Source organism: Myotis nattereri (genome assembly GCF_964212035.1).
Source record: "Myotis nattereri genome assembly, chromosome: 4".
Taxonomy (NCBI): Eukaryota; Metazoa; Chordata; class Mammalia; order Chiroptera; family Vespertilionidae; genus Myotis; species Myotis nattereri.
The window spans coordinates 42,899,419-42,912,108 of record NC_138079.1 but is presented as its reverse complement, the minus strand read 5'-3'; the positions used below and the strand labels follow the sequence as shown (position 1 = coordinate 42,912,108).

Sequence of the window (12,690 nt, the reverse complement as noted above, 5' to 3'; positions counted from 1 at the left end):
AAAGAATTTGATATACTTTAAGCAGGTACAGTTTATCCTACATGTGTTCCAAATCAGTCACATTAATTATGGGCCGCATTGTGGGATTTTGGGACTGTAAGGAGGTCTATGAAACTGCATTATTGCAAATGTAAACAAATACCTATCAGTCGATGTCTTAAAGTTCATTTTTACGCTTCTTTGGCAATTTTTGACTGGGTAGTTTTCATTGAAATTAAGAAAACAATTTTTCTTTGTTGTGCATCTCTTTTTGGACCAATTTTTAAAAAATCAAATTCTTTAGCATATTCAGAAGAATTGTGAAGTGAGATATTCCTAACTCTTTTTTATGAGAGCCTTTAATTTTGACTGAACTTGTTGGATGTTAGGGGCATAGGATTGAACATATTGCAGTGGTTCTCAACCTTCTGGACCTTGAAATACAGTTCCTCATGTTGTGACCCAACCATAAAATTATTTTCGTTGCTACTTCATAACTGTAATATTGCTATTGTTATGAATCGTAATGTAAATATCTGATATGCAGGATGGTCTTAGGCGACCCCTGTGAAAGGGTCATTCCACTGCCAAAGGGGTCGCGACCCACAGGTTGAGAACCGCTGTATTAGAGACTAGTATTGAGGGACTTCATGGTCAGGCTCAGGAAGAAGAAATTAGGTAAGGTTTTTTTTAAAAAATGAATGAATGGATACAAACTATTTGACAGTGAGACTATTCTAATTTATTTCCAAAAAATGCTAATTTGCACAAACAGACATATCTTGGAATTATCATGGAGATCATGCTTTACTATTGCAGATTAAGCATGTTCTCTTTTCTATAGCTGTAAAAACGACTGAACACATGAAAAATTTTAGTTCTGATCTGAAGACTGTGATTTGTAAAACATTCAGGTTTTTAAAATATGCAATTACAATTAAAGATCAATGTGATTAGTATGCAATTTAAAAAAATATGTTGAGGGAGGAAAATGTCCTTTCCTATTAAATTATATTTAATATATCCATTTAATAAATAGACTTCACTACACTGAGTATAATTATAAACTTCATTTCTTTGCAACAATCAAGTCATGTGCATTGAGTAGTGTAGCATTTAGAAATAGAATTTCTTTATTTAATATCTGTAAATGCTATTTCTAGTTTACTTTATGCACCCAAAGTTTTCTGAATGTTTATTGTTTTGCTAATCCTTGGTATTTGGAGTTTCTAACTGGGATTGGTAATCAGGTGATTAGCCCTGGAGATATTTGAGTTCTGAAAGTGAAACTTAACAGGTCAATTTAAGCTTTTAATTGTGTTAAAAGCATTACATAATCTTATAGTTTTCTTATTATTGTAAAAACATTTTAGCTATAGGATTTTAGACTTATTCTCTGACCTTGTTTTGACTTTCACCAGAGACAAAAGATGATGTATATTGTAGTTAATGTTAGAATCCCAAAATATCAGTTAGGAGAGACCTCAGAGATTATATAATCTAGGATTTTTCAAACTGTGGTAATTTAAAATTAATTTAGGTTATTCATGGCATTCTGAAAAATGAAATATAATAAAGCCAAATAGGAAACATCAGAGTAAAGCTCACATTAAGAGTAGAAACTTTAGCTCAGCTGGAGTGGCTTTGTTGGTTGAGCGATATCCAGTGCACCAAAGGGCTGCCAGTTCGATTCCGGTTGGAACATGCGCATGGGTTGCAGTTCGATTCCCTATTGGTGCTCATGCAGAGGACGATCAATCCATGTCTCTTTCTGTCTCTCTCTTTCTCCCCCTCCCTCCTCTCCCCTCCCCTCTTCCTCTCTCTAAGCCTGTCCTCGGGTGAGGATTTAAAAAAAAAGAGAGTAGAAATTTTGTTTCAGTAATGTACATATTTATATGTGTGCTGATTAACTGTTCCTATTATCCTGTGTAGAGAAAAGATCACTGGAAGATAATTAAAATCTGTTTTAAGGCTTATTTAGACCATTTTGTCTTTCTTCCTTAGTACATTAAAAGTTTTCCTTTTATTTTTTAATTATAGTTGACATTCAATATTATATTAGTTTCAGGTGTACAACATAATGATTAGACATTTATATAACTAAGTGATTTCCCCATAACTCCAGTACCCATCTGACACCATATATAGTTATTAAAATATTATTGACTATATTCCCTACTCAGTACGTACTTATTTTAACAGAAAACATGAATAGCAAAAAAATATTTTGCCAACATTTTTCTGTTCTGGTTGATACTATTTTACTAATAAATAGGGAGCATAATGCTAAAATCTCTATTGTTTGTTTTTGTTTTTAAAGGAAGGATATAGGGAACAGTGATCTAGTCAATCAAGTTAAGAGTTGATTTTAGTAATAGCTACTTAGCTAGCCAATTTCTGCTCTTCTTCAAATTCAGAATTGATGCCTTAATCTCATTAATTCATGAGTTAACATATCAAAAGAAGACCCTGATTTTCATTTGGTCCTGAACATTTTAGTAATGTAATTATAGTTTGTTCTTTACAAACTGTTAGCTTTGTGTATTTTCAAAAAAATACCACTTAGCTTTAAGATTTAAGCAAAAATTTTTGTTACTCTTTAAATCTATACAAAGTTTCAAAATTATATGAAAGAGAGAATACTGTTATGAACTCCCATGAACACATACATCACCTAGTCTTAACAGTTATGAAAAAATGGCCATTCTTGTTTCATTTCTATCCCTACAGACTCTTCCACTTCTGAGATTATTTTTAAGGCAAATCTCAGACATATAATTTCATCCACAAATACTTCTTTAAAATTACTTGTGAACTTTTATAAAAGTTATTTCTGAAGCTAATACAACTTTTTATTTTCTGTCTAACTCAGTGGCATTATAGGGTTACTTGAATTATTCATTTCTTAGATTTTTATTATACATCATAACTAAATTTTAAAATGAATGGGCTGCTCAATACTCCTCAGTCAAGTGCTATAGGACTGTTTTATGTCCTTGCCATAAACTATGCAAAAACATTCTCGTTGAATAAGTTTCAATAAATTAATATCTATTTAAGTGCTTTTAAAGTTTAAGGATGTGAAAAAGAGGCAGATCATGAGGATGAAAACGCTTACTAATTTCTTATGGGAAATGATATTAAATTATATCTAAATGGCATTTTTTTCTTAAAAATTACTTTTTAAACTAAATGATAATATCCTTTTGAGACTGTGCAGGTATACACTGTGGCTCACTTGAATGTTCAGGATATCATTTGAGACAGTAGTCTTAGGTTAGCTATTTACTAAATAAAGTAGCTATAGACTAATAGACTAGCATATACATATGGGGAAGGTTTTGTTCTTTTATTCCAGGGAGTATTATTTGCTTCATAGCATCAACTCTGTGGAACTCTGAAATTTATTTGTTATTTCTTAATAATAATAAATTCCAAGATTTTTTGTGTTTAAGATTTAAAGCTATTTAAAATTCTCTTGGAAATAGTTAATTTTATAGCATCCTCATGCTGTTAGAATATAATACTGAAATATAGTATTGAAAACTAAAGCTATTAATTTTGTGTATTATAAATTTATGGCCCTCAGAGATACAGTTATATATGATAAATGTGACAAATAACTGCTGCTATATATTTGAGCATTATAAACAGATATATAGACATTAGTAGCTTGTGAAACTATTTTTGTACTGATAAATGTTAATAACAGTTTGATTATGTGAATGAAAAATGGGCTGTTTTAAGCACTGATTATATTTTAATTCTTTAATGTTTAGATGATAGAGTCTCTTGGTGCTGCTAGAGTTTATGCATTTTGGGGGTACTGCATGTATCGTCTATTGTGTTTAAGAGATTTTTCTGCCACTGTGTGTTTCCAGAAAGTATCTATTAAAGGATGTATGCAGAAACATTACTTTTTAATATATTGATTTTTCTTTAAATCAGCATAACTACAATTTTACTAAAATTTATGAAATCTGGCTGTGTTCATTCCATTTGTATTTTTAGATTTCTTCATTATCAGAATTTTGGAAAGCTACTATTTAAAAACTGATTTAGGGATCCTTTTACAGTTTCAAAAACTAAATTTCATTGGAAATTTTACATGTCATTTAGTTACATGTTAAAATTTTAAAAAGGGCTTTATCTTGAATCAAGTGCAGTTTGTACTTCAAAGATGATACAAAGAGGAAAAAAGTGAATGACTGTGAAGAGCTCTGGGGAACTATACTCTCAACAGCTTTGCCATTTGTCTCTCTTTTTTATGAATAGTGAAAAAAACTTGTACGATTATAGATATGAAATACAATAGGAATGATTTTGGCAGATAACTTTTGTGTGTAAAGCTGGGACTGATATCACAAGAAGCACTTTGTCATTGATACAGTTGCAGATGAAAGCTGTAAGTTGTAGGATTCCTCTTATTGTTGCAGTTCCAATTGACTTAAGTACCGTCCACCCCTAACCCTCAGGAATTAGATTAGGTTTTTAAGAGTTAATTTGAAGGCCAAGATAGTTTGTGAGGGATTGTAACACAACCATTTGGAGATGTCAGAGTTTCCTGTATCATCATTGTGAACAGATATCACTTTATAAGAAAGTGCTCTAGTAATTTGGTGACATATACACTTATACATTCTCTAGGAAGTGAAAAGCAATTTGTACATTTTTAAACAAGATGCAATAAAAAATATAGTTTAGTGACCAAGAATGTTTATTAGTTTTTCTAAAAAAGTATAAATTTCCTATCTTGAATTTTTAAAGAACTAACCTTTATTCTCATCTGATGTCTGAAAAGATTTTGAAGAAAGCATAAAAATTTGCTGAAGCTTTTTTTCATGCATTATAACACGAAATTAGTACAAGAGTAGGTCTTTGCAGCCCTGGCTGCCTCGGCCCTCGCAGCCCTGGCTTTGTCCAGAAGGTCGTTCCGCTGTTCGGCCATTCGGTTGATTTGCATATTATGCTTTTATTATTATAGATATAGGTTATTTGCAAGAAGAAAAATACTATTTATTTGATATAAAGACATTACTAACCACCTTCAATAGAGATTAGTCCTTTCTCCTTCTTCTTGGCATTAACATTGTTAGCAAAGAATTAATGACAAAGAATGTTCACCAGTCCATCCCCTTGTGATTGTCAACTTCTGTTTTCAATGTGACCAGCTGGAGTGAATGGTGTGATCATTCACAAGAGGTTATTTGTGACTTCTTCCCTATAGAGGGCATTTAAAAATTCATTTTTTTTTCCTTCAATTTTGCTCTTAGAAGACCATCGTGGGGATTCCAGTGGAAGGGAGGTTTGTAACATGGACAGCTCTGTTCTCAGACTTAGGGAAAATGTTCTTCCTTTGAATTTGGCTTTCATCTTTCCTCTTACTAGAATAGTAAGGGACAAGCAGGCCACTTAAACGTGTGAAATTTGTGGTGGATATGACAGTAAGGAATTGTGAGGTCTGTGGTAAAGTAGAATGGGTGAGGTTCACTTAACGATATTAAAGGTCTTAGGCTAAGCACAATAAGCCAGTTAAAGACAAATATCACATGATCTCACTTATATGTGGAATCGAATGAATAAAATAAACTGGTGAACAAAATAGGTCAGTGCATAGAACAGAGAGACAGATCTCAGAGGGAAGGGGGGTTGAGGGAACGGAAGGAGATTAACCAAAGAACATATATATGCATACATACATAACCCATGGACACAGATAACAGTGTGGGGTGGGGGCGGGTTGAAGGGGAGCACAAGGGAAGGTGAAATGGGAAACATTTGTAATAATGTCAACAATAAATTTTTTTAAAAAAATCAATGTTAAAATACAGAGAGATTGGGACTAGATAACCCATCTGGTTTCCAGTTTAGCCTTTCAAATGGAATCTGTGATTTATATAAGGTTTAGCTCAGGGTAAGGATTTCTAGCTGATAATATCCTTATAAATTCCTGGTAAAGGTATTTGGGAAGATATGACTTGCAGATTTGGAATACTGGATATTTTCTCTTTGCTGACATATTACTCTGACAGGTGTTATTCTCTCAAACACATATAAGTGACACATATAAGGAAACCCGACCATGTCATTTTCCTTCTTAAAATATTTCAGTAGCATGGTGTATGTGGACCAGTCCATGGTCATCAGAGGAGGCCTCCCCAGCCTCATCATCTGTGCTTCTGTAGCAATTACTCTGAATTGCTTGTACTCCTCCTCATACAACCAAGCAACCATGCTGTTGCTTGCATGCAAGTCTCTGCTTCCTTGTTTTTGGAATGTTCTCCCTTTCCTTTGCAATGGCTGCATATACACATGAGACGCACACACTCCATACATCCTCCCACCTGACCTCTGCCTCTAACTTGACCACCAACTGGTCAACCCCTATGTATGTATTCTGTAAGTTCCAGCATCGTCTTCTCTGGCAAGCCTTCTTTCATGCTGTCAGACTGAATTATGTTCCCTCTTCTGTTAAATCCCTGTTACCTTCAAACTGACATATGGAGGTTAACATTAACTTCTCAGGTTCTTCTGGAGCAAGGATTGTGTTTTATTCATTTGTATCCCTGGTGTATCCTTGGTAGACATTCAATAAACATATGAATGAAACAATTTACTTCACAGAAATTGAGTATATGTTCTGAATGTCCTTGGTACTGTCAGCTAAAGTTACACCTATGGATTCATAAGACCTTGAAGCTAAGATATAAAACTAGCTATATTCCTTGAAAATCAGTCATTGTTATCAAACTTAAGAATTTAACTGACTACGTAATTTTCTTGAAAACTTCCTAGTTTGTACAAAGAAATTTTAAAGATAATGTGTTAATAAACAATGCTAAGTACTTAAATAATGTGAAAGATGCTAAAATGTGCATTTTTCTTAATAGAATAATTTTTATTTTTTTCTTGAGAATAATTTTTCTCATTTAAAAACAGTGCAAAGTCATTTAATGGTATATTTTCTGTGAAATAAGACAATATTTATATTTGTTTTTAAACTAATTATTGCTAAAATGTGTTTTTAAAAATTTCACCTCATAAAGGTCAACACAGGTATTTATTATAAACAAGTGAAATTAAGGACAATGAATTTTTTAAAGTTGAGAATTGTATTATTTTTTAAAATTAATTTTATTGTGGTGACATCAGTCGACATGATCATATAGGTTTCAGGTGTGAGTTTCCATGTTACAAGATCTGTACATTGCACTGTGTGCCCACCACCCAAAGTCAAATCTGCTCTTGTCACCATATATTAGGACCCTCCTCTCCCCCCCATATTCACATGAAAATAACACAGTTAATTCACTGAAATGTATTGAAAATTGTCATGCTCCTGGGACCACCTTCCTTGTAGGGTGTGGAAAATGTAGATATGACTAAACAGTTAAAGTAAATGTATAATTTACTCTTATTATCTATCAGTTTGCCATTTTCCATTGACAGTATAGCTTGGCCGTATACACACTATAGACAAAATAGTTTATTTTCTTACTCTGGCCAAAAATGAAGTCTAAGCATTCATATTAGAACTATGAAGATAGAAGGAACTTTTGCTATGACATAGTCCGGCCACTTTATTTTACAGAAGTGGAAGCAAGTCCATGGAAAAGGCATTTAGTATCACTCTTTGCTAATAGCTAGATTAGACGAGAGACATAGGTCTCCAGAGTCATCGATCATCAGGGTCCATGCTGGTTGAGGCAGCTGTTTTTCTACTAAACTCCAGAAATGTTTTCTGTATCACATTTCAGATACTTCTCATCTTGATTTTTATCACTGTTCAACACACATTTACTATAACTTGCTAAACTCCCACATTAGATTCTTAGTTTCTGGACTAAGCCTGGTTGAGTTACATTTCTTGGTATCCCATATAGTTTAATGAATAAATTTGTTGAGTGAATAAATATATGTATTTTTACTGTGAGATAATAGGAAGGGTTAAATAAGTTAGTGCAACTTGATCATTAGCACAAAAATTATATCATATACCAAGCAGGACTAACAAAGATACCAATATTAAGAGTATTTAGTTTACTTTTTAAATTTTAACAGGAATCACTTAGCTGTTAATAGTCACATTAATATTTTAATAACATTTTTATTGAAATGTAATTCACATCTAAACAATTCATCTATTTAAAGTGTACAATTAAGTGGTTTTCAGTTATTCACAGAATTGTGCAACCATCACCACAATCCATTTTAAAACATTTTTATCACCTCCCCCAAAACCCTGTACCCATTAGCAATCACTTTCCTTTTCTCCTTCACACACTCCAGGAATCTACTTTATATCTCTGTAGAGCTGCCAATTCTGGACATTCTTATCAATGGAATCATACAATATGTGAACTTTTATCACTGGATTCTTTCACTTCGCATGTTTTTCAAGGTTTACTCATGTTGTAGAATTTATAAATATTTCATTTCCTTTTATTGCCGAATAGCAGTCCATTGTGTGGATATACCACCTTGTACTAACCCACTCATCAGTTGATAGACATTTAGTCAGTGTCCACTTTTTAAGTTCCACCATTGTTATGAATAATGCTGCTGTGAACATTGTGTACAAGTTTTTATGTGAACATATGTTTTCAATTCTCTGGATATATACCTACAAGTGGAATTGCTGGCACGTGTGGTAGTTCTACATTTGCACAGCAGCTGCACTATTTTATATTCCCATCAGCTGTATAAGGTTCCAGTTTCTCTACATTATCAGCCCTTGGTATTGTCTTTTTTATTATAGCCATCCTAGTAGGTGGGAAGTGATATCTCTGTGGTTTTGATTTGTACTTCCCTGATGGCTAATGTTGTTGAGCATTTTTTCATGTATTTATTGGCCACTTGTAAATCTTTGGAGAAAGCTCATTTTTAATTGGGCTGTTTGTTTCTTTGTTGTTGAGATGTAATTCCTTTTTTAAAAAAATATATTTTATTGATTTTTACAGAGAGGAAGGGAGAGGGATAGAGAGTTAGAAACATCAATGAGAGAGAAACATCGGATCAGCTGCCTCCTGCACACTCCCTACTGGGGATGTGCCCGCAACCAAGGTACATGCCCTTGACCAGAATCGAACCTGGGACCCTTGAGTCTGTAGGCCGACGCTCTACCCACTGAGCCAAACTGGTTAGGGCTATAATTCTTTGTATATTCTGGATATTAACTCCTTACGAGATAAATGATTGGCAGATATTTTCTCCAGTTCTGTGGATTGTCTTTTCACCTTCTTGATGATGTTCTTGCAATTCAAATGTTTTTAATTTTATTTAAGTCCCATTTTTCTATTTTTTTTCTTTGTTGCTTGTGCTTTTGGTGTCATATCTAAGAAACCATTGCCTAATCCAAAGTCATTAAGGCTTATACTTACGTTTTTCTCTAAGAGTTTTATAGTTTTAACTCTTACAATTAGATTTGGTTCATTTTGAATGAACTTTTCTATATAATGTGAGGCCCAACTTCCTTCTTTTGCATGTGGATATCCAGTTGTCCCAGCACCATTTGTTGAAAAGACTATTCTTTTCCTCTTGAGTTGTCTTGGCATCCTTGAAAAATATTATCAGACCATAAATGTGAGGGTTTATTTCTGAATTGTCAGTTCTGTCCCATTCATCTATCTATCCTTATGCCAGTACCATACTGTCTCTATTATTGTAGCTTTGCAGTAAGTTTTAAAATTGGGAATGTGAGTCTCCCAACTTTATTCTTCCTTTCAAGATTGTTTTGACTATTCTGAGTCCCTAGAATTTCCTTGTGAATTTTAGGACCAGCTTGTGATTATCTGCAAAGAAGCCAGGTAGGATTCTGATAGGAATTGTGTTGAATCTATAGAACAATTTGGATGGCTAGCCATCTTAACAATGGTAAATCGATCAATCTATAAACATGGGATGATTTATTTATTTAGTTCTTCTTTAATTTCTTTCAAAAAATTTTTTTAGCTTTCAGAGTATAAGTTTTGTACTTCTTTTGTTAAATTTATTCCTATGTATTTTATTCTTTTTGCTGCTATTATTAGTGGAATTATTTTCTTAACAATCTAATTTATTAGTTTTAATAGTTTTTAGTAGCTTCCTTAGGATTTTCTATATACAAAACCATGTCATCTGCAAATAGAGATAATTTTACTTCTTCCTTTCCACTCTTGATGTATTTATTTCATTTTCTTGACTGGTTGCCCTACCTAGAACTTCCAGTACACTGCAGAATAGAAATGACAGGAGTGAACATCCATGTCTTGTTCCTTATTTTAGGGGAACACTTTCAGTCTTCTACCATTAGGTATGATATTAGCTATGGGGTATTTTTTTGTTTGTTTTTTAGATGCTCTTTATCAGGTTGAAGAAGTTCCACTACGTTCCTAGTTTTTTTGTGTTTTTCCCATTAGTATTTTTGTTTTTAATGGAAAAGCTGGATTCCTTATTTCCTTACATTCTGATACCTACTGGATAGTTTTTTTGTTTTTGTTTTTTGAAAGTCAGAAAAGATTGTTTCTCCAATTGGACTTTTTTCCTACAACGGAGACAACCAATTTTCCTTGGTAGATGACTTCTGTGATCACCTTTAGTTTTGGAACTTATTGGAGTCACCATTTCCCATGGAAGAAGAGGATCTGAAGTTTATTCTAATTGAAACCATGCAAGTAGTCCCTGACCAAGATAGAGAGAGAAACTAACATGGAAGAAACAAGACAATTTTAAAAGACACAATCATCACAGTTTTAACTTTGAAGAGTCAAAAGAAGTAATACTTTTAAAGAAGACACTTAACCGTGTGAATTCCTGTGTATGCCTACATGGCATTTAAGATATTTCCCTTTAAGATATCTTGGAAGAAAAAAAATGACTTGGCATGGCATCACGTGTTTTTTGGCAAAATACTATTATTATATTTGCCCCACTTAATTTTCAGAAGACTCAAAAGCCCTTGATGAAGAACATTTTTTGTTTTTTGAAAATCAAAATAGCTATTATTCCTGATAAAGATAGTGAAAAAACTAAGCAACCTAATTTTCCTGGACTTCAAAGTAGAACTGGTTCATAGATGCCATTTCTTTTAAAACTTAATGTAGCCATTTTCCTACATGTAATCTGATCCTCGTTTCTTTGGTTGTCATATGAGAACACTTCACTCCCCACCTCACAGGGTTGTTGTGAGGCAAATTTTAAATGTTTCTAAGAGTGTAGTGTTGATAACTCTTGACTGTCTCCTTGTTGATAGTATCTATAATCATAAGATTTTGTTTCTTTTAAAATTTGCAAGTGCTTTCCTATGGCTATGAATGGATATCAGGTATATTGAAATGGAAATAAGATAATGGAGTTATATTTGACTTATTAATGAACATCCTTGTAAATAATTTTACTGCATGAAATGTTGCACTGATTTTTTTCAACTAAGCTTTTATACAGTTATAATTAAACAAGCGCTAAAGTAAAAGTGTCTGGTTTCCCCTTTTATTTAATTGAGATTTGGTTATTCATTTCTCTAAGCTAAAAGGTAACTCAACTCATCAATTTCAAATGAATAAAAAATGAAAAACACAATGAAATAGATATAATTTAAGGAAATAAAATGAAAATCTTAAAATGAGGTTCAAGCTTGTGTAGAGATGACCAGAATTCAGACAATTAAAAACAGTAAAACTCTGTTATCAGGTAGAAGTGAAATCTTAGTAATATTTTAATTTAAAACAGGGCTACTGTAGGAATAGAGATTTGATGAGTCAGAAGGAAAATCTGCATATACTAAATAAATGAAAAAATTTCAAAATATGAGTTAAAATTCATGCATAGAAAATTCTTGATAGCCTGCAGAATTTGCTTTTATTTGTACAATTTTATTTTTACAACTTAGGATGGGAAGTAGTTGTATAGCATTTTGTATTTCACATAAATCAATCAGTTTGGTTTTTGCAAGTCAAAGCTTAGATATAGTATGTGAACAGATAAGGGCTTCCACAGTGAGACTTTAAAATTGCAGTCAGATGTCTGTTTTCTGCTGCTTTGTTTTTACTGTGTAACAGTATCAAAAGGCAAATCATTTCAGTGTGAATTTAGGGGTTTGGGCTTATAATCTGGTATTTGCGAACAAATAATTTAGAAAATGTATTCTTATTTACCATATCATTTAAATGTTTGTTTTATAACTTATTCTATACACTATAAAAATGAGAATGGGCATAGTGCTAGGTTAAGTGTGTTGGGATCAAGAAAGTACTTGAAATCAGAATTTTTTTATATCCTTCATTTAAAAAAATTAATAGCTTTAGATGAACCTTGTATACTTCACTGCACTAGAGATCCTACTGCTCCATACTGTCATATACATGTCACAAAATCCACTCACTTATTTAACTTGTGTAGCGGTGGGAACTACAGAAGGAGCCTTTCTTTGGCAAACTCAGTTTGTCCTTGTATTTGCTCTTTTTCAATAGTTTCATAATTTTCCCATATTGCAGCATTTTATGTATACATTCATATCTACTGCTGATATGAATGATGTAAATTGGTCCATAGTATATTATTCTTTATCCAGTTTAATGTTCATATCTTTGAATACACAGCAAGAATAATATTTTGAAAATTCTAACCTCATAATAATGAGAAAAACACTATGTAGTTTGAGCTAGTTTGAGAAAAATTAAGAAATTATTGATCAGTTTTATGTATAACCATTAATAAAATGAAGCTTCTTTGAAA

At 32.6% G+C, this 12,690-nt stretch overlaps 1 protein-coding gene across 1 annotated transcript in view; it reads left to right on the top strand.

The window, feature by feature from the left end:
* Nucleotides 1-12,690, top strand: part of HOMER1 (homer scaffold protein 1) — an 85,606-nt gene that overhangs the window by 47,473 nt on the left and 25,443 nt on the right. The window lies entirely within an intron of this gene.